Raw genomic sequence first — 19,444 nt, 5'->3', positions numbered from 1 at the left:
ATTCTATCAGATGATTCGGACCAACAATATTTGAGCAATAATTTGTATAAATCTCACATCAAACATGTTCACGTAGTATAGTAATGTGATTCAAGGCTAAAACGAGAAGCGCTACTTTTGCTGTTGTCAAAGGAGCCGTGAGGAGCACTGGTAACGTCCGTGAACCGGATTAGCAGCAGAAATGACTACGCAGCCAGTGCCAGAACCTTTGCGGGACATTGTCTTTCTAAAACTACTACTGGCATTGTATCTGTCTGCATGTTTGGGATTTTAGCCAGAATGAGAGTTATTTTGCACAGAGAGGCCTAAGTGGCACATTAGAGCATTGTAACTTGCTCTCACAAGCAGCAAGCTTGCCGAGTTATCTCTGTAGGTCCAGCTGATGCCCGGCACACGCACGGTCTCCACAGCTAAGACGTGAAACCCGTAATGCACTTAAAGAGTTCAGCATGTGGGCTCTGTTTCCTTCATCTTCTTGGCAATGACCAGGCAGGTACCTCAGGACCCCCCACACCACTCAGCAGCAGCAGCACAGGTGCAGCATCTCAGAGAATAACACCGGCTACGCTGCATCACCAGCACACTCAACGTGCACTCTTTGTGCAGGCTGACTTCAAGGCAGTTGACGCCCCATGTTGCTGGCACTCGCCTCAAAAACGGTCAATTTCTATTTTCCTCCTACGAAAATTCACGGTCAATTTGCAAAGCAATGATTAAGCTCAACTCGTGCACATGGATTTGTGTTGGTTGATACGGGAGTCTGAAAGGAGGAATTGTTACGTGTGCCTTTGCAGCTGCCGGAGAAGGAGCGGGCAGCACGGATGCCAGAGGCCATGTCGTGGAGGAGCAATTGAGCGCTTGCAGATAATGAACATATGTGTGAGTGCGGCTCAAGTGGTAACTACTTGTGGGGGAAGTAACCCTCAGGAAGAAGGGTGGGGGGGCATAACGACCATCTGTTTCTCTTCCAGATATGAGCCGGTGCGAGAGCGTTGACGGAAATGTCCCTAAACTGTGAGCAGTGACAGCTGTGCATTTCAGTCCGGTCATGAAAGATCAACAACAAGCAGAGCAAATTTACCCACAAATATTAACCTCTTTGCATGAAAATCACATATTCACGGGCACGCTCCATGCAAGAGATTCACTCCTGCCAGGAAAGCCAATAAGCTCGGCAGGATGATTAGAGTCAAAGCTATTTATTTACCATATTTCGACAATCTGGCAACATTACAGCATTTGTGCAGGAAAAGTCCAGAAGAATCATGATGAATGTTTGGATTTTGTTTTCAGCAAACTTGAAATGACTGACGATTGAGCTTTCTAATGTTAACCGTCAGAAAGGTTACAAGTTCAACAGAGACATTGTTTTGCTCATTTTAGGAAAAACTATAAACATAAAAGATGATGAAAGTAATGAATTAATGTGGCTGGTTGAGCAATCTGATTTTCTATGTTTTACACGGAATCATTGAAGACAAACCTTCACAGGTCATACAGAATATAATCAATGTTGATCAACACCGACACTATGCACTATGCACTATGTCACTATAGTTGCTCTCATTATATTGGATGGATGACCTGATTGTCCTGCGACACCTCGTTCTCTCCAGATTCCGTTCTCAGATTGTAAATGCAGCTTTTCATAGTTTTGAACGCGACCTCTCATCTCCCCTGTAGCGGCCCTCTGAGGCACCTCAACAACCAAAGTGCCATTCTACCAGATGGCGACGCTGAATGGAGAATGACCTGATCGGAGTTAAGCATCTGGAATTGTCCAACAAACTTGGGGATCAGGCTCCCTGGGGACGGCTGCAGAAAGAGCCTTTTTCTGCATTGCCCGCCACCACCACCACCACCGTAATGGCCTGTGCAATAATGAGGACCAAACCCAAAGCAGCGAAACCAATTTTAGAGGTGCCAAGGGAGGGGACAACGAGTGAAAGTTCCTTTTTCATCCCCCCCCCCCCCTCACTGTATGTTAAAAGTGGAGCCCCGGGCTAAAGGTGGCTCACTGCTGTTCAGGCAGTTGCACAGGATATCTGTTCCTCGGCTGGCAGCCAAAACATGCAGCGTGAATACAGATTCATCTCAGCTGATTTTCTTTCTTTTGTGCGCTTTCCATGTTGCGTTTATAGTGAATGAATAATGAATAAATGTCTGCCCTATGTGACTAAGTCCTCAATTAAATATGTTCATAATTCCTCCTTGTTCTGCTCACTGATTTATAAGAAAACTGTTAAATTGTCCCTCCACAGATGAACGCCGTCATGACGGATGCCTTAAAATCTACGCGTGTCACTGCTAATGAACTACGAACACCGAGGAGAAGGCCTTCACGTATCGGGTTTCACACCCGGCCAACCAGGTGACTGCATCGCGGCATGTCCTGCTGACACAAACTCAATTCTACTCTGGTCACAAACAACACTAAATGTGTCACAGACGGGTCACTGCACATGCTCGAGGCAATGTTTCAGCGTGCATTTGTTTGTGCTGTCACAAGAAAACAAGACAGCGAAGAGAAACTTTGATGCACTGATAATGAAGTCCAATCAACATGGGTGTATAGCGAGACAAAGACTTCATCTGATAATTATACAATCACTTTTCTTTAAAAAAGAAAGAAAGAAAGAAATATTGGAGAGCTGCAGATTACAGTATGTGATGAGACAGTCATGTTTGAAAATCCCTGGGTGGCTCAAAGACTGGGTCACACTGCCTCACTGACCAGGTCAAACGTATTGAGCTACTTACAGAGCTATGGTTTAAATTGCCCCTAATAGAGGCATTTGAGATCACATCTCCGATCATCTTGGACACTCTAACTGGACCTAAAGCTGCTGAGCGTCTCCTCAACTATTCTGTATTCAGATATGTTAGAGTTCTTGTTGGCTAGAATCTGGCTTCCCATCCCTCATACAGTTGGATTGCAATGTGTTTTTATGTAGCCATACAGTACAGCTTTATACTTAATACTATGCAACCAAAACACTGGAGGTTTGCTATTCAGATTATATTATTGCCTTTTTCATTTTAGTTTCATCCGACCTGCATCATAACCATACCTAAATTGACACTTGACTAATGGCTGGCTGATCAGATGCCTGGAGGCTACAGACAAACTAATCAATATTTCTAAAGCAAAACGCCTGGGCATTTAGTGAGGGTAAAATATAAATATACATTTACATATACTATAATATTAAGTGAAGTCTCATGTCTCCAGGCTTGTCCGCAGGCTACATAGCAATATGTCAAGTAGTTACTAAACTATGGTCTTTGAATGAAACAGTATGCTCCGTTTCCCTGAGGCTGCTCAACAATTAATCAGTAAAAGCGATTTCCTTCTGGATGAAAGAGATATGGTTTGAACTTGCTGTAACTCTTTGGTCCAGACTGAAATATATCAACAAGCATTTGATGGATTGTCTTTGGTTCGGGCATTCCTGTTCCCCACAGGGTGACTTTTATGACCTTGGTGACCCCCTGATTTTGCCTCTATACGGTATCATAATGTTGACATTTTTGTTTTTTGTGATCTGTCTCAACAATTGAGTGTGCCCATGTCCCGCCCGCTTTAGTTACTGTTGCTAGGTTGGACAAGCTTGTCAAAAAGAAACTTGGCGACAGTGTGTATTGGGACTACAGTATGCAATGGAAGGACATTAGGACTACAGTATCCAATGGAAGGTCATTAGGACTACAGTATGCAATGGAAGGACATTAGCACTACAGTATCCAATGGAAGGGCATTAGGACTACAGCATCCAGTGGAAGGACATTAGGACTACAGTATCCAATGGAAGGACATTAGGACTACAGTATCCAATGGAAGGACATTAGGACTACAGTATGCAATGGAAGGACATTAGGACTACAGTATCCAATGGAAGGACATTAGGACTACAGTATGCAATGGAAGGACATTAGGACTACAGTATCCAATGGAAGGACATATTCACAATGATAACTTCAACTCAGGTGACTTTTCCTGTTGGGGTGGTAGAAGACAAAAAGTGAATTTACAGGGATGATTAAAACTACTGAATGTTAACCTTGATCTTTTTTGGTAAACGATAATTAATGTTTTCTTAAAAATACGTCAACCAATCTGTCCTTTGCCAAATCTCTTTACCGTTACCACTAAAATAAGGAGGAATTAAACTTGGCAGAAGTTGGGGGACTGAAATTAGGCTTACTCCACTTGATGTAGCCATAGCTTACACTAACTAGTTAGTTAGCTAAGGTTTTGCTAACATTACCATCATATGTAATGTAATGTGGGTGTAAAGATCGTGACACCAATGTAATTTAACCTACATAATTAGGTAGTACTAGTAATGTCACTTTTGAACAGATGTAGCATATGGAAGTATAACAGGAAGGGGGGAAGTTGACCAAAGTTCCGTCAGGATCAGTTAATCAGTTCCAAGCTTGCTCAACAGCCATTGGAGCACAGAGCGGGGCGTTCATGTTCCCCAGAGGATGAATCCCAATGACTTTTGCGATCCCCTGATTTTGACTCCAGAGCCACCATGAGGTTGTAATTTGTGTTTCAAAGTGAAATGTTTCGACATCTGTTTTGGATGAATTACCATGCGATTCGTTGCATACGTTCACCTTCTTTGTGAACTTCTGTGTCTACCCGGCCACCATCATGTCAAAATGTAACTTTGTCCACGACTTTGGTTTATCTATCTAACAGTTTGGTTTTTCCTTACAGTGAGGATAATAGCCTCACAGGGCCTAGTGTGACGGTGGACTCATGAAGCATCGCATTAGTTCATGCAGGACACGGAAGTCATACGCCCCCAGATGTAACCAGCTGACAGCCAGCCAATTGAATCATAGCTTCCAATCGGCCACACACCAATCACAGCCCACTCTCACTTCAAAGAGGTTTATTTAAATATGGCTCCCTCCTCACTGATTCATTCTACACCTACGCTGTAAAGCTTTGCCTCCTCCTCCCCAGCCTCCGCCCTTCTTTAGTTCAGAGTTCATCTTTCACGGTAAATGGTTGAAATGTATTTGAAAAAGGTTCTTTGATGTCGGTGCTGCCCGTTTTGGCTCGGTAGCTGCTGGCTAATCCGGGGAGCATTAAAGGAGCGGAGCCATCAGCGCCGAGTTTAACTGTATTTCCATTTGTTGTAATAAATGGTTAACATTTATGACGAGAGTGTTCCTGACTGAAGTAGTCTTAAGAACTTCCGACACTGCTTTGCTTTGTGAGAAATTGTGTTTGAGTTTGATTTTCACCATTTCATTTGATTTGACTTTCCCACAGGACGAACTGTACACTTTCCTATGCCCAGAGTGAAATTGGCTTTTCATAATGCCAATGAATTATTATCTATTCCTGAAGCTGTAATTCAAGATTAACATTTCGAAAAAAACTACACAGTGAGTGTCAATATCTAACAGACACTAGAACATTTTATTTGTATTGCTTTGGTTGTTTTTTGGAAGGATTTAATTCATTTTCTTTGACAGCAACAAAGAGACAAATAAGAAGAGATAAGCACTGTTTGCTAATGAGACAGGCCACTGAACAATGGACAAGAAGGACCAAGTGTGCAGAAATTGTGAGACTGTGTACAAAGGCATGCATACAGTTTTGATTGTAGTTTGCAGGTATTTATTCCAAACAAATCTATACCAGATGATTTCACTAGTACTCTCAGCTCTCCAAGACAGATTGCTGCCCATCTTCCTGCCTGTATTGCTATTTTAACAGAGGGTCAATCCAGGTCACTACATTGAGCTATAAAAGCCTAACAACTACCCTGATGTGGGATAGGAAAACACATAAAAGGACTCGGGAGGATCTCCAATGAAATCATTCTACATATTAAATCGGGAATAAAAACGTCACGGTTAAAAGCTGGTAGAAGCTCTTGGTCCTGGTGTTTTATGTTCAAATACGACACCTTAGAAGACGAGCAACCACTGTCGCACTTCTCTACCATTGTTGTTTTCTCTCTCTATCCAGTACTTCACATAATTTTGTCCTTTGTGTTATTATGCAATAAAGTACATTTCCGGTGAATGTGCACCTAATGTGAAATTCTTAAATATGCTCGTAGTTGACTATATATGTTTTTCGTCTTAGCAACTGCCATTTTTTTATGGTGAGGTAACACTGATTCCCCACTTGTATATATACCTGCAAGATACAACATGAACGGCCAGGAAGGTGAGGGAAATCTATCATCTATCTCACAATTGCCTTGATGCGAAATGTGCATCACAACAAAGAAGACTTTTTGTGATTAAGGTGCTAAGCTTTTAATGTCTTGGCTTGAAATTTCATCATGCCCTTTTCATTGGTTCAGTCTTTCATAAAAAAAAAGAATCTAGGCCACCGTTTCTTTCCCCAAATGTCACCTTCCTCTCGTCTTGTGTAAAACTTCATCTGTCAGGAATGAACAATGCAACTTTGGGGAAAATATGATTAGAGATTCTTAGATGAGATGGAGGGGCCTATGAACACAGAGGGGAGGGTGGGAATGAAAACCATACCTTATGTAACCTGTCTGCGGAGAAGAAGGGGGGGAAAGATTAAGAGAGTGAGGATTGTGGAGTAGGCAAGCTGAGGATGACACGATATAACTCATCTGTGGATACAATGTTTCTTTTTTCTTTTTTGGTGCCTGCATGAGGCTCAAATGTTTTATTTCCGGAGCTTTTTTTATGAAGTCCCATCGGGAGCTGCAACCAAAACACTACAGACACGCTGTGATAATGTTGTGTTGAGGAAACTATGTGTGTGTATCAGAGGAGAGGCACAATGTTTGAGATGGGCGGCGTGTAATATATTTGAACAGTACATATATATACATATACATACGTATATACAAATATACATATACGTATACATATATATATATATACACATATACATGCACTATATATATATATTATATGCTATGTACACTAACTGCAGACTGCAAAGACATGAATACGCGCATAATAGGATGCTGCGTTATTAACGGACAATGCATATAGTCAACATCAATGTAATTAACACAATGACAAGAACAAACTCACAAGAACCAGTCACATATATTTATATGACAACAAAGCAGGTAGAATAACATAAAACCCAAATAACACGATTCAACAGGCCTCTGCACAATCCAGCAAAACTACAGTGCTAAAACACGCATTCCACCACACACTCAAGAGCACCATTCAAATATTATTCACATCAGAGGGAACAATATTAACCATATCATAAAAACGACACAATAGACAAATGAACACAGCAGTAACGCTACTGCAGATGTAAAAACAGAAATGCACTTCACTTACCAAAGCTGCTGTTCACTTAAAGACAAAGTCCATCCTCCTTTCTTTGATTACAAAGAGTTCAATACCGCGGTTGTACACAACATCGGTTCATTTCCAGTAAGAAGTCCTTCTCCATTCATGGACGCCAGTGAAGACAGTCGAGCCTCCGCAGTTGTATTTCTTGAATACGTTTTAATAAGTTTGAGGCTGAAAATGTCCGCTCGACAGAGGCAGCAGATATTGGGATTGTCACCGCCAAACATGTCAAAACGCTAAAAATGTAATGTCACGTAAACACTTCTTACATATCTTTAAACTTTAACTCTTACTACTACAAAGTTCTGCTAGCTAGTTTCACAACATGTCACGCTAGCCCACTGACCAATCAAGCCGCACGTTAATGCTGACGCACTTGTAGGCCAGCTAGCAGGCTCTGGCACGTCAAAGAACACGCCCAACATGTCAAACTAAAGATCTGATTGGTTGAAGACTATGACAATCAACAATATCGTCCCCATTTACTTAAACTGCAAAGGGATTCACTTGAAATTCTGAAGGCCTCCGGGCAGATTTTTTTACTGAGAGACAGCATAGAGGAGAAATCTGATTGGATAAAAGCTCTAATTTAAAACAAGCTGCGCTGGAAGCAGAGCAACTGAGGAAGACAGTAGCTGTGCAATGAGAAAATAAGATAATGGGAAAAATAATTAGAATACATATAGTGTATTTATGACAAATTATTAAATTATAAAATAGCTATCACTAATACACATATATACATATATATACACACATACGTATATATATAAATATTCTAATGTAATGACAATATTTTTTTCCTAACTATGTTTTTGCCCTGTAATCATGTAATGTTTTTCATATTCTCTTTCCTGTGTCAATTTGCCTGACAGGTTTCATTATGGGATGTTCTCTAATGTGCGTATAATAGCAGGGTTGGAGATGGAGAATGTGTTAGTCGATGAAAAAAATGCGGCTGCCTCCTTTCTCTGGAAGCGGGTATAAAAGGCAGCGGGAACAGTGGCAGTGGCGGCCGCCACTATAACAAATCTCATTTACATTTGAAACAGCAAGATAGCAAAGAAGGCGGGGGGGTCAAAGGAAGACAGATAAAAAAATATAAATATACTGTATATCCCTTTAGATTACCTCTTAGCCACTGTGCCTACATGACCAATCGCCCACGATGCACAGCCTCCCCTGCTTAGTGTTTGGCTCTATTTATTACAGGCCACGTGATTAAACTCAACATTAGTGCTCACTTAAATATAATGTATCAGAATAGAACACTGATCTTTAACGATTTGAAAATGCACCATACTATTCTTCAAAGGTTCATTTAGGCATCATGGGTAATCTTTTGAATCAATCAAGAGGACGACTTAACCAAAACAATGAGGGATTCAGATTTTACATAACAGCGTATTAACACGGTGGCAGTGTGGAATCAAATGGTCATTATGAAAAGATGATTAAATAAATTACAAACAATAGCTCACATTGGCAACATTGCGTTATGTCAACGGGCCAAAATGCAACATTTATATAAATCACTATATTGGATCCAAAATCTAATTTCACAACTTCGACCATTTGGCCCAGTACGTGTTAGATCTAGCACAAACAATCCACTTAATTTACAAGTTACAGAACAATAAAGGCGTTTGAGTTATGCTTTTAGTTGGAAAACAAATCTGTGGAGCCTTGGGTCAGAGTGGCAGCAATGTCTGCCAGCATACCACATGGCACATAAATCGCCTTGGTCTTTTCTCCAAATAATCTCCAGCAAATGCAACCCTCCATGGCAGCACCCCCGGATCCAGAGCTACAAGGATGCCACCAGGCCCGGTTCTGTGGCGAGCACGGTCTGAGTTCTGGGGGGTCGGCTCCAGAGAGCACTGAGCGTCGGAGTGGACGAGCTGCAAAGGCTGCCGGGGATGAATGCACCGCTTTGCCAACGAGAGGGCCTCGAGGTGACCCATCTCGGTTGAGCTTCACTCATCGGAACATGGCTGTGAGAGGCTGTCTGCGGGTTGGATGTGCTCCTGCTCTAAGAAGAGTTTTAAGTTAGAGACAAATTATATTGCAGACAAAATATAAAGTGGCACTTGGATGGCTGGATATAAAAGGGACATTCCCGTGGTAATCCATGATTACATACAGCAGCGTTTAACCTAACCAAGTGCACGGCAAGATATACATTTTTATTTATTTATCTGTTTTAAAGCTGGAAGTGGAACTTAGAATAAAAACCCAACAGCGTGAGAGGAACAACTTTAAGTGGTTGGTATCACCTCAAAAGCCTATTTATCCAACAAACAGAGAATGAAAGGACTCTGCCCCCTCTGCATCATTAAGGTTTACATTAACAGATGTGACCTGGGTCGACTTCACAGAACAGCTGTTTAATGACTTTATGGGGATGTTGTATTACAAAAGCACCAAAAGGCAATTTTGGATTTAAAGGACAACCCTTTCTAATTGAACAATCAAACAACAACACTCTCCTGGTTTGCATAATATATCACCATACAGTGATGTATTTAATCACATCATAACAAACAGGCCTTGGACATGCGACTCGTCTTAAAAAGCACATTTCCTCATTCTACCCAGCGTCATACACAGTGTATATTGATTTCTTTATTCTAATTTACAAGCAGAGTAATGCAGCAGTTGGCAATTATTCAACTTGCTAAGTGCATCTACTGCGCATCACATATACATATACGCTGTTAGTGATGAGGCCGCGTTTTATTTACATTCATGGGACTGTAGAATTGAATAATTAGGTTAGAGGCCAGAATAATCCTCTTTACCTAGAGGGATTACAGCTGGTTCAGTTGGAAGACAAATGTGGCGGCGCTTTTGTCTCCAGTCAGCTGTCTCATGAACTTTCATCATGACCGAGACAAGTTACAATAAAGAATTGTCCGTGCACACCCAGACTGTATCGACCGTAATGCATTACTTTGGTTGACGTATTTATACTTTTTAAACAAAGAAGAGATTTCATACTGCATAGTGTAACATCCAGTAAAGCATGTTAACTTTATGTCTTCTTTACGCTTTAATGGCGCTCCGGTAATTCTTTCCCCTCCTACACCACGGCTGTGATACTTTAATGTGCAGGCTTCTGCGGGAGAGAATGTGCTGCGCGGCTTATATTATATTATATATCACTTGCTGTAATGTTCCTAGTGTATGTCAAACTGTAGCATCAAAACTTCCCACCTTTGAAGCTTCCTTCCCCCGCATTACACAACCTGCGGATGAGCTTTTAGATGATGGTGCTCTAATGCCGCGCTTTAAATGACATAAAAAAACGCTTCCCGCAGGAACGCATCGCTGCTCTTTCTCACTGAGAAAGATCAGTGAGAATAGGCATCGTTCTGATGCCTATTGAGCGGCACATTAATGCGCCTTGCAATCGCGGCCATTTGGTGCGTATGTTGCTAATGTAAAGTAAAGGAACGTACGGCACACTGTGAGTTCTCCTGCACATGTGTATGTGAGTGCGATGGACGGGGTGTGAGGGAATATTATAAGGGATCTGCGATGAGATACAGGGGTGTAATGCGTCACCTCGCTCACTGCCCCTATAGTTTACCATGGCCACATGCAGTCACGTTACCCCATATGAGACATATCACACGTGCATGTGCAGACACTTCATGTATTTGTTCATGTAGAGATATACACAGACAGACAACACACACATCTTTCAGCCCTCCCCCCTTCCGCTCGTCCCGTCTCTCCTTCACTGCTGACGGAGACACTTGGGATGCTGACATTTACCGAGAGCGCTGACACTGTTTGATGAGTCAAGTCCTTTGCTGCCTGTCTTCAGAGGTCCTAAATATGCTTCCCTCAAGTATAGTTATATACTGTATGAAGAAATCTGAGACAGATGTGGGGTGGGGGGTGCATAGTGGTGAGAAGACTATGACTGTGTCTGGTATAGGTATATCAGAAACAGTTATACAATCATGGGAGGGAGGGAATATTCCAAGAACCACTTGTTTTTTCTAGTAAACTGAATTTACGAGAACAAAATCATATTTTTACAAAACCGTGGTGACGCCAGTTAACGCCAATTTAGTTGCGCCCAAAATAGTGTTATTATGATCAGTCTTCCATGTTCTGTCTGTGTTCCTTAAATAAATACTAATGTAATTAATATATCTTGCATATTTTGAAATTCAAAGAAAAGAAGCGTTGCAGTGCTGAGTGACAAATAAATACCATAACAATAAGTTCATCAAAGCAGATCCTGAAGGAGGATACATAACAATCAGTGGTTCCATTGGGGCAGTTAAGTGTTAAATAGCTATAGTATACAGTCCAAATGATGACATCGCTGCATGTTCTCATCATTTCTTTTCACAACTAAAGAAAAAAAAAATACTAATTATAGAAAACTGTACCGTTCAAACATCACTACATTCCACAGACTGTGGTAACCATCTGAAACCGTTGAACACTGTATGACTGACATTGGTCTTGGTGATGTTTGGTGAGTAAAAAAACTCAACTATACCTACTACTCACCCTATCAGAACTCTTTCTCCCGGATAGATTACTTCCTCACAATCAACTTGCTCATATCAGACTAACACGTAGAAATGCATCACATTATTATTTAGAGTATTCGTTCCAGTAAAGTTTACCTTTATTAATGAAACCACCCTTAAAGCATGCACAAGATGGAGTCTCAAGACATCATTGCGTATAGATTCTTACTTGAATAGAGAGTGGATATCTTTCTTTGAACTAAGTGACTCTCCAACAACCTTACCGAGTCTATAGTTTTTGAAAGAGCCAAGGCAGGGATGAGAGGATGATCTCATACTCCAACAAAGAACAGGAAGAGCAACAACTGGACAAACTGAGTGGTGTAGCTCCACATCAATCTGAGGATGTACAAATAAAGAACTAATCGAAACAAATCTTAATAACATCATAAATAAGAAGACCCAGTGTGTCATATAAAAGCTAAAAAGTACACTGTAAGACATTTCAAGTCAGTTAAACTTGCAAATGAAAGTTCACCTGCTGCCTTGAAAATGTGAGTTAACTTAACTTGAAGAATGCTTTTGATTCAACTCAGAAATTAAAGTTCATCAAGTTGATTTAACTGCAATGTTGTCTCAACATTACTGTTCAAGTTGTCAGAGTTGATTGAACTTTTCTTCACTTGTTTGAACTTGATACAGCGAGTTAAAACAAAGAATTGTTTTACATTATCAGGTCAAGAAAACTTTCCTTACCTAGTGAAACCAACACGCATTTCTGCATTATTGTAGCTCAGTTTCAAGTTAAAATAACTTAACCATGTGTATACAACTTGCCATTTCAAGTTAAGAGGATTTAAATTCCAAATTGGTTTCAACTTACATATAAAAGTTAACTTGACTGATAACTGCAAGTTTGCTTTATCAAAAAATTGAATCACCCATAATTCTTACTTCTGATTTAAAAATATAGCATTTATTTGATGAAAAGATACACAAGCTTGAACATTGTGTTTAAGTACATCTCAAACATGCCGACACTTAAATAGCTGTTTAAAACAATGTTACCACATACAAGTGGAGGCAATCTGAGAGAAGGTGGGGTTGTGGACAGACAGACAGATGGTGGGGTTGTGGACATTTTATGGACCTCTTTTAACTACCTCACATTTGTCACTATACAACTGTGAGATAATTAAAAGAGGTTCATAAAATCATCCACAAAAATGTTGCATACTAGTACCTTAAACAGGCCACAACATCAATACAGTCATGTTCAACACATAATATTAACATATAACTTATGTTGACAACTAGAAGTGTTGAGGTAAGTTACTACGAGGCAAAATGTGAGATAATGAATATAGTTTCATAAAATCTCAATTATGAACAAGAACATTGTAAACACTGAAAAAGGGGATGACTTAATCGCATACTTTGAGAAAGGGGGAATGAGAGAAGACATGCAGAGGTAAAATGTGGGATACTGGGAACTTTATAAAACACAATTCTTAAGTTTTGTTTTGTGTTTTCGTTATAAAAGTTAGTGCATCGCAAAGTTTTTTTTTATGTTTAAACAACCAACCTACAGTTCAGAGCAGTCTGTAAGGTTTTTCACTTTTACATTTTTCAACAAAACTTGACTTGCTTTGTCTATACCCAATATGCAACTCCTGTTAAACCAAGAACAGTGTTTGTATGAACAACAAAGTTAGAGTCCAGAATAACAGCCTCCTCCAAACAGGGACTTCAGATGTGACTTCAGATTTGTTTACTTGCGATATCTGAGCAGTTTGTTTCTGAGCCCATGGACTCTTGCTGAGCATTCGTCCGGTTTAATGTTCATAATGACCCTCTGAAGGAACTCACAGGTGAACTTCATATTCCGGGGGTACTCCAGGTTAAGGCAGTAGATTGTTGCCATTAACATGGCAAAGCCTGTGGGGATGTCTCCGAGCTTATGTAGGATGATCTTCTCCTCTGCTACCACAGCCACATTGAAGACTTCCAAAGGAAATGCATCTTGCAGAGTGCCTTCGTGTCCAATCAACAGTCCAACCTGCATTCCTTTCATGATCACATCAAGGTTTTCTCCATGAGCCTGAAGATGTATAAAGACATTCAAATCTTAACCGACATCTCCAAATTGAAAACATAACTGCCACTCTAATTAATAGACTATAATTTATTTATTTTTTCCAATAATTTGAAGACTTATAATATCACCAGCTCTGCTGCAGTAAAGCTACCATTACCAGCTCAACCAATAGTAATACAGACAGGGAGAGCGCTGAAGGGTATGGTAATAACTCTAATGAACATGAAAAATGTTACCATTGTCACATTACAAAAATTGAGTGTAGTAAAGGTGTAAATACAGTTTCTTACGTCACACATCCGGATTATGTCGGTGGAATCCTCTGAAAGATAGCATGGAAGACCAAGCAGGGCGGCTGTTCTTCTGTTTTGGTTTGTGTCCTACAAGAACAGGCAAGAGTAGATGAATGTGATACCAAAGCTATAATCCTAATTTTAATACACAATAACAAGAAACTTTTTTTCAACACAGTACATACCTCCTTTTGCAGACACTGCAGCACACCGCTCAGACGCAATCTCCTGCTCGATGAAACACCTGCTTTGTACAGCTCTAGAAGACTTGGCACCAAGGCATCTAGTCCATCCAGGAATGACTCCAGCAGGTCTTTAGTGACAATCCTACTGAACTATTCACAATTGTATGACCTTCTTTCAGATGTTCTTTAAAATGTCTTTTAAGTTCAGCTTGGGTTTGAAATGTCTTCAAACATTCATCATAAATACAGACAAGGCCTAAACACCTACGATGATGTCCATGATGCTGTTTATAATGCTGGATTATTTTTCCTTGTCCATTGGAGGAGAATGAACTGGACATTCTTGATGATATCTGGAAACAGAAAAAAATTAAATGAATTGCATGTTTAGTGAAAAAAGCAAATATATGTATTCAACACAAATATAACATTTATTTCCTTTATGATTAAATTATCAATCTTTACAATTTCAAAATACTTAAAACAAAAACAGGGATCAAGTGATTTTGAAGCAAACAACCTCTAGATTAGAAAAAAAGGATAAACCGATTGATACATCTAATTTTCAAATACACTTATTCAGTTTATTGAGTTAGCTAAATTGTGTGCAGTATAATGATAGCCCTGCAAGAGTTTCAAACTTGATGATGGTTAAAATATTCAGTTTTAGATTTGTTTTGTTATAAGTGAGACAATAGATTGTGATGTTGAAATGTATTACATTTACTTGTAGAGAGTACGAGAACCGCCTCTCAATATAATCCAATTCAACAGCGCAAGTCTCAGGAATGAGTAAAGTAAGTCTCTGAAACCCTCCAACCTGTCAAAGATTACTAGAATAATACATATATAATTTATTGTATAATTGTTAGTATCAACTTGTTTGTAGAATATTTAGTGCCAGGCCCTAACCTGCATAATATATCTCATTAAGTATGTCAAGTCTAAACATTAGAAAAACAAACTACATACAGTTGTACTATTCAACAGTTAACATTAAACTGGCTAACAGCACTATGGCCTCACTGATCCTGTCTGCTGATGTGGAGACACACACTGCTGGTAATAGGAGGGGCTGGTTGTAACAAAATGTCAACTGTTTGGAGACCCTTCACTGAACAAGGCTCAACTATTTGCTTTTAACCTACAATTGACGTTCGACGTAGTTAATTCAACCATTTGCCAGCTCCGTTTGTCTGTGTAAAACATACCAGTGATGAAGCGAGTTGACTGCAGAGGGAGCGGTCAAAGACACGTGTCTGAATAATTCATATCGTCTCTACTGGAGGATTTGTTGTCATTTTAAATGAATGTTTTTACTCTAAGACAGGAGTAAACTATCACTAAAAGTCCGTCTCTTCATCTCTGTGCCGTTTCTACTCTGCTGTCCGCTGTGTGTAGAGTTCAGCCTACTCTCGTACAAACATGCACGCGCGCACACACAGCAGGGAGAGAGGAGAGGGGAGGGGGGTCAAAATGTCCGCTATACAGTCTTTGCTCTGAATGCAGTTGCGTTCCTAATAAGCGGCATGCTCCGCATTAATATAAGTAACGTTACTGGCATTAAAATATAAAGAGGAGCAAAGCATAGGCAGTGACTCAGCCATTCAATGTGAATCCAGCTGGCATGAGCTACTTTAAGACAGAGTAACGTTAGTGGAGGCTAGCAAACTTGCTGACTAATGTTGAATAAAAAATAATATTGCGGTCACATTAAGAATTAACCAATAGTTTATACTTCTACATTAAATACGTTTTATTAAAAGCACAACAGACGAAATAGGTCCACCATTTGTCTTTTAAAAAGTTCGCGGGCAAAACAGACCGGGGAAACTGTTAAGCCAGCTAAACATCAAGGCCACACATTTAGCCTTTAAAAAACCCGACCTACATAACTGTGTTACATTACTAACGTTACACATGATATTAATTAAGAAAAATACTCAAAGTCATAATTTAAACTCACCTCTGTGTGCTGAAGCCCAGCGAAAAAAATCCTCACTGCGCTCTGTTCTGTCCGCTCTTCTTGTTGCAGGCAGAAAGTAACGTTATGTTCCTCCGCCTCAATTCATTGGCAGTTGTCAGGTACATAGTCTCCCTCCGCAGGTGGCAATAGTCCTTCTTGTTTACCATAAAATGCCTATATTTTCATTGGAATTTCACTATATGAATTGTCTGCAGTGTTTAACCAGTAGATTATGTCTAAACTTCAACCTGGCCATGGTTTAAAAAAGACAGTTTCCTTAAAACTCAAACATTGCAGCAAATATGTTATTTCATCCCCCCCTCCCGCCTTTTGTCTCCATTGTTTTTTTTAACTGATAACTTCAAAAAACAAGTTCAATCAAAACTTACAAATCTCAAAAAGTCAACACAATGAATTACTGTAAGTTTAACATTCAAGAACTTGAACAGTAGAGTTAAAAATGTAAAATGTGTCAGAGCTCTTTGAGTTAAAGAGAAGAAGTAAGTGGACATAACTAAACAGGGCTGTGCTGTTTTACAGTGTAACTACTTTAAACACAGTAACAAATTAGAAAAATATCTAACAATTCAGCTCTATTAACTCTATTAACTATTACACAAGCTATTGAATACTCAGAAGCGAATACTATTTACACCCTAATTTATATATAAACAATATTTCAAACTTCCTTTAGCAACTTCTACATTTGCATGTGTAATCTAACAACAATAACCACATTCTATGATAATATAGGTCTTTCCAAGTTACCAGAATCTCAAACACCTTGGACAGATCCATTATGCAAAATGACAGTGAGAAAGCACTTGGATCAGATGGTTTCCCCTCTGAACTTTACAAGCTCTTTGGGACCACAATATCGCCACAATTCATTAAGATAATGAAATTTACAAATCCTCCAACATCCCTCCAGATATGAATTGCACTCACCTCAGCTGTTCTCAAAGCTAACAAGGATCCCACTCCCTGCTCAAGCCACCGCCTCATACCACTCGTCAACCGAGGCATCAAAATGATGAGTGAAGTACTGTATCAGATTGGAGAAAGTCATCCATGTATTAATTCACTCTGACCAAAATGGTCTCATCAAAGGTAGACAATCCTCAAAAAACATCAGCATCACTAGCTGCAGTGTTTAAACTAATGGAGGAAGGCTACGAGACCAAAATTACCTTTCAACATCCCAACTGGTAACATTCAATATCTGGGCATTGACATTTCCTCCAATCTTCCAGAGCTGTTCCACCTTAACTTTACCCCCATCCGTAAATCCACCGAAGATCCCTTAAACCGCTGGACTCACATACCCTTCTCCCTAGACCAGGGGTCGGCAACTTTTACTATCCAAAGAGACATTTTGCTCTATTTTCCACCAAATCAAATTTGTCTGCAGCCTGCAAAAGCTATTTGATATCACAGCTTATAAACTTTTATAGATAGTTAGATTATATATACAAAAACTATAGTTTGTTGTGTTTATGAAAATATAGAACAAGAATAAAGACATCTATTGACATTTTATTGCTATTTTACCTGTTAGAACAATATAAAACTTTTATGAAGAGGAGAGTTTGCTGCAGCAGTTGAGAAATCGCTCTTTTTCGCTCATCTCCAGCGTGACACTTTTCAGCAAATGCTGCCTGCTTGTTCTGGAAGTGTGGTTGCTAATTTCTCGCCACATTTCAAGCATACAGGTAAGCCAGCATCATTGGCAGTGAAAGCAGATGAATACGTCCATGAAGAATTAAACTCTATTTTCCTCCGTGACTTTTCTTCTTTTTTTTTTTCGGCCACACTACGCCGGAGTTTTCAAAGCACCGAAAACTCTGGAGCTTGAAAACTCCGGAGTTGCCTCTTCATGTGGAGGCTCATAAACTCATAAGTTTAGAAACGATGACATAGACACCCATGTTCGGTACTTGATTGGTTCTTAGCAGTCACGGCGTGTCCTTCCCTGATTCGTCACACTCCTATCACGTGACCGTTTCCCGATAGATCACAAACAACAATAGTCTTGATTATCGATCGACTACTACTATCGATTAATTCAACATGGACAACTGATTACAAGTGTTACTGACCTTGTTGTCTTTACTAGCAGCTGTTGTTCAGTTAAAGTCTGCATTTCTGAGGAGGAAGCAGCTGTTATTGGAGCGATTAGTGAGCGGCGTGTCCAGCGGCGTTATCAGACCTACAGAGCTACTGAAGTTACGGGGTACATTCCAAATCTCTTATTTGTCATTTCCTCGCTCCTCGATCCTCGCTTGAACCGGAACTTGTTCTGCGCCGCCATATTGACGGCGTCCCAAAGCTCTTATGTAGCTCGGAGGAGCGGGGAGCGAGGACGCATGAGAACAGACTTCCAGGAAGTCTTTTGACTGCCGACACGCCCCCTCATTTTTCATCAGTTATGTGATTGGATGCTGCAGCTGATCAGACTTCTAAATATCACTGGAGTTTCATACCAGAGTGAAGACAGATCACAGATTAAACTAGTTTATATTTGATTAGGTTTCTGATTCACCGTCTGGTTTAAATAAATGTTCATTGTAGACTGACAACAAAAGGACCACAAACAACTTTCTACATTTATTAGAAAGATTTGTGTTTTCATGATCTGATGTTTCCCTCAATAACTTTATTATGGATACAATTTAAGTCAGAGAGAGCTGGAGAGACTAAACACTTTTTACATCATTTATCATCATTTCATTCAGTCACGTGAGGCTGATTAATCCTGAGTGTCGGGTTTGATGAGTTTTATCATTTAAGTTTAACCTGAAACATGGAGCCTAATGAATTAATTCCAGTATTTAAGAGAAACCATAATCATATTCTGGGTTAATTAATAATGACGTCACAATCAGAATTTCAAAACGTACAGACGCGAATAATTCATAAATAAGACAAACGCATTCTGATGGTAGAAATCGATCCTGCGCTTATAAACAGAACACAGAACACAGTTTGTTAAAGAGGTAACAGACTACAGAGAGAAAACACCTCTACAGTGATGATTACTGTGTGTCTTTATTAGCTATTAGTATTATTAG

General features: G+C 39.8%; 1 protein-coding gene and 1 long non-coding RNA gene across 2 annotated transcripts in view; both read right to left on the bottom strand.

Moving 5' to 3' along the window:
- alk (ALK receptor tyrosine kinase) overlaps positions 1-19,444 on the bottom strand; it is a 383,896-nt gene that overhangs the window by 134,607 nt on the left and 229,845 nt on the right. The window lies entirely within an intron of this gene.
- Positions 8,127-17,753, bottom strand: LOC116394007 (uncharacterized). The gene is made up of 3 exons (XR_004213419.1): positions 14,408-17,753; positions 14,220-14,309; positions 8,127-13,932 (listed from the first exon to the last, which is right to left on the bottom strand). It is a non-coding gene; the product is annotated as an uncharacterized LOC116394007 (long non-coding RNA).

Source organism: Anarrhichthys ocellatus, unplaced genomic scaffold (genome assembly GCF_004355925.1).
Source record: "Anarrhichthys ocellatus isolate YVR2014 unplaced genomic scaffold, GSC_Weel_1.0 scaffold36, whole genome shotgun sequence".
NCBI classification, from domain to species: domain Eukaryota; kingdom Metazoa; phylum Chordata; class Actinopteri; order Perciformes; family Anarhichadidae; genus Anarrhichthys; species Anarrhichthys ocellatus.
The sequence above is the reverse complement of the archived record's forward strand: the minus strand, read 5'-3'. Positions and strand labels throughout refer to the sequence as shown.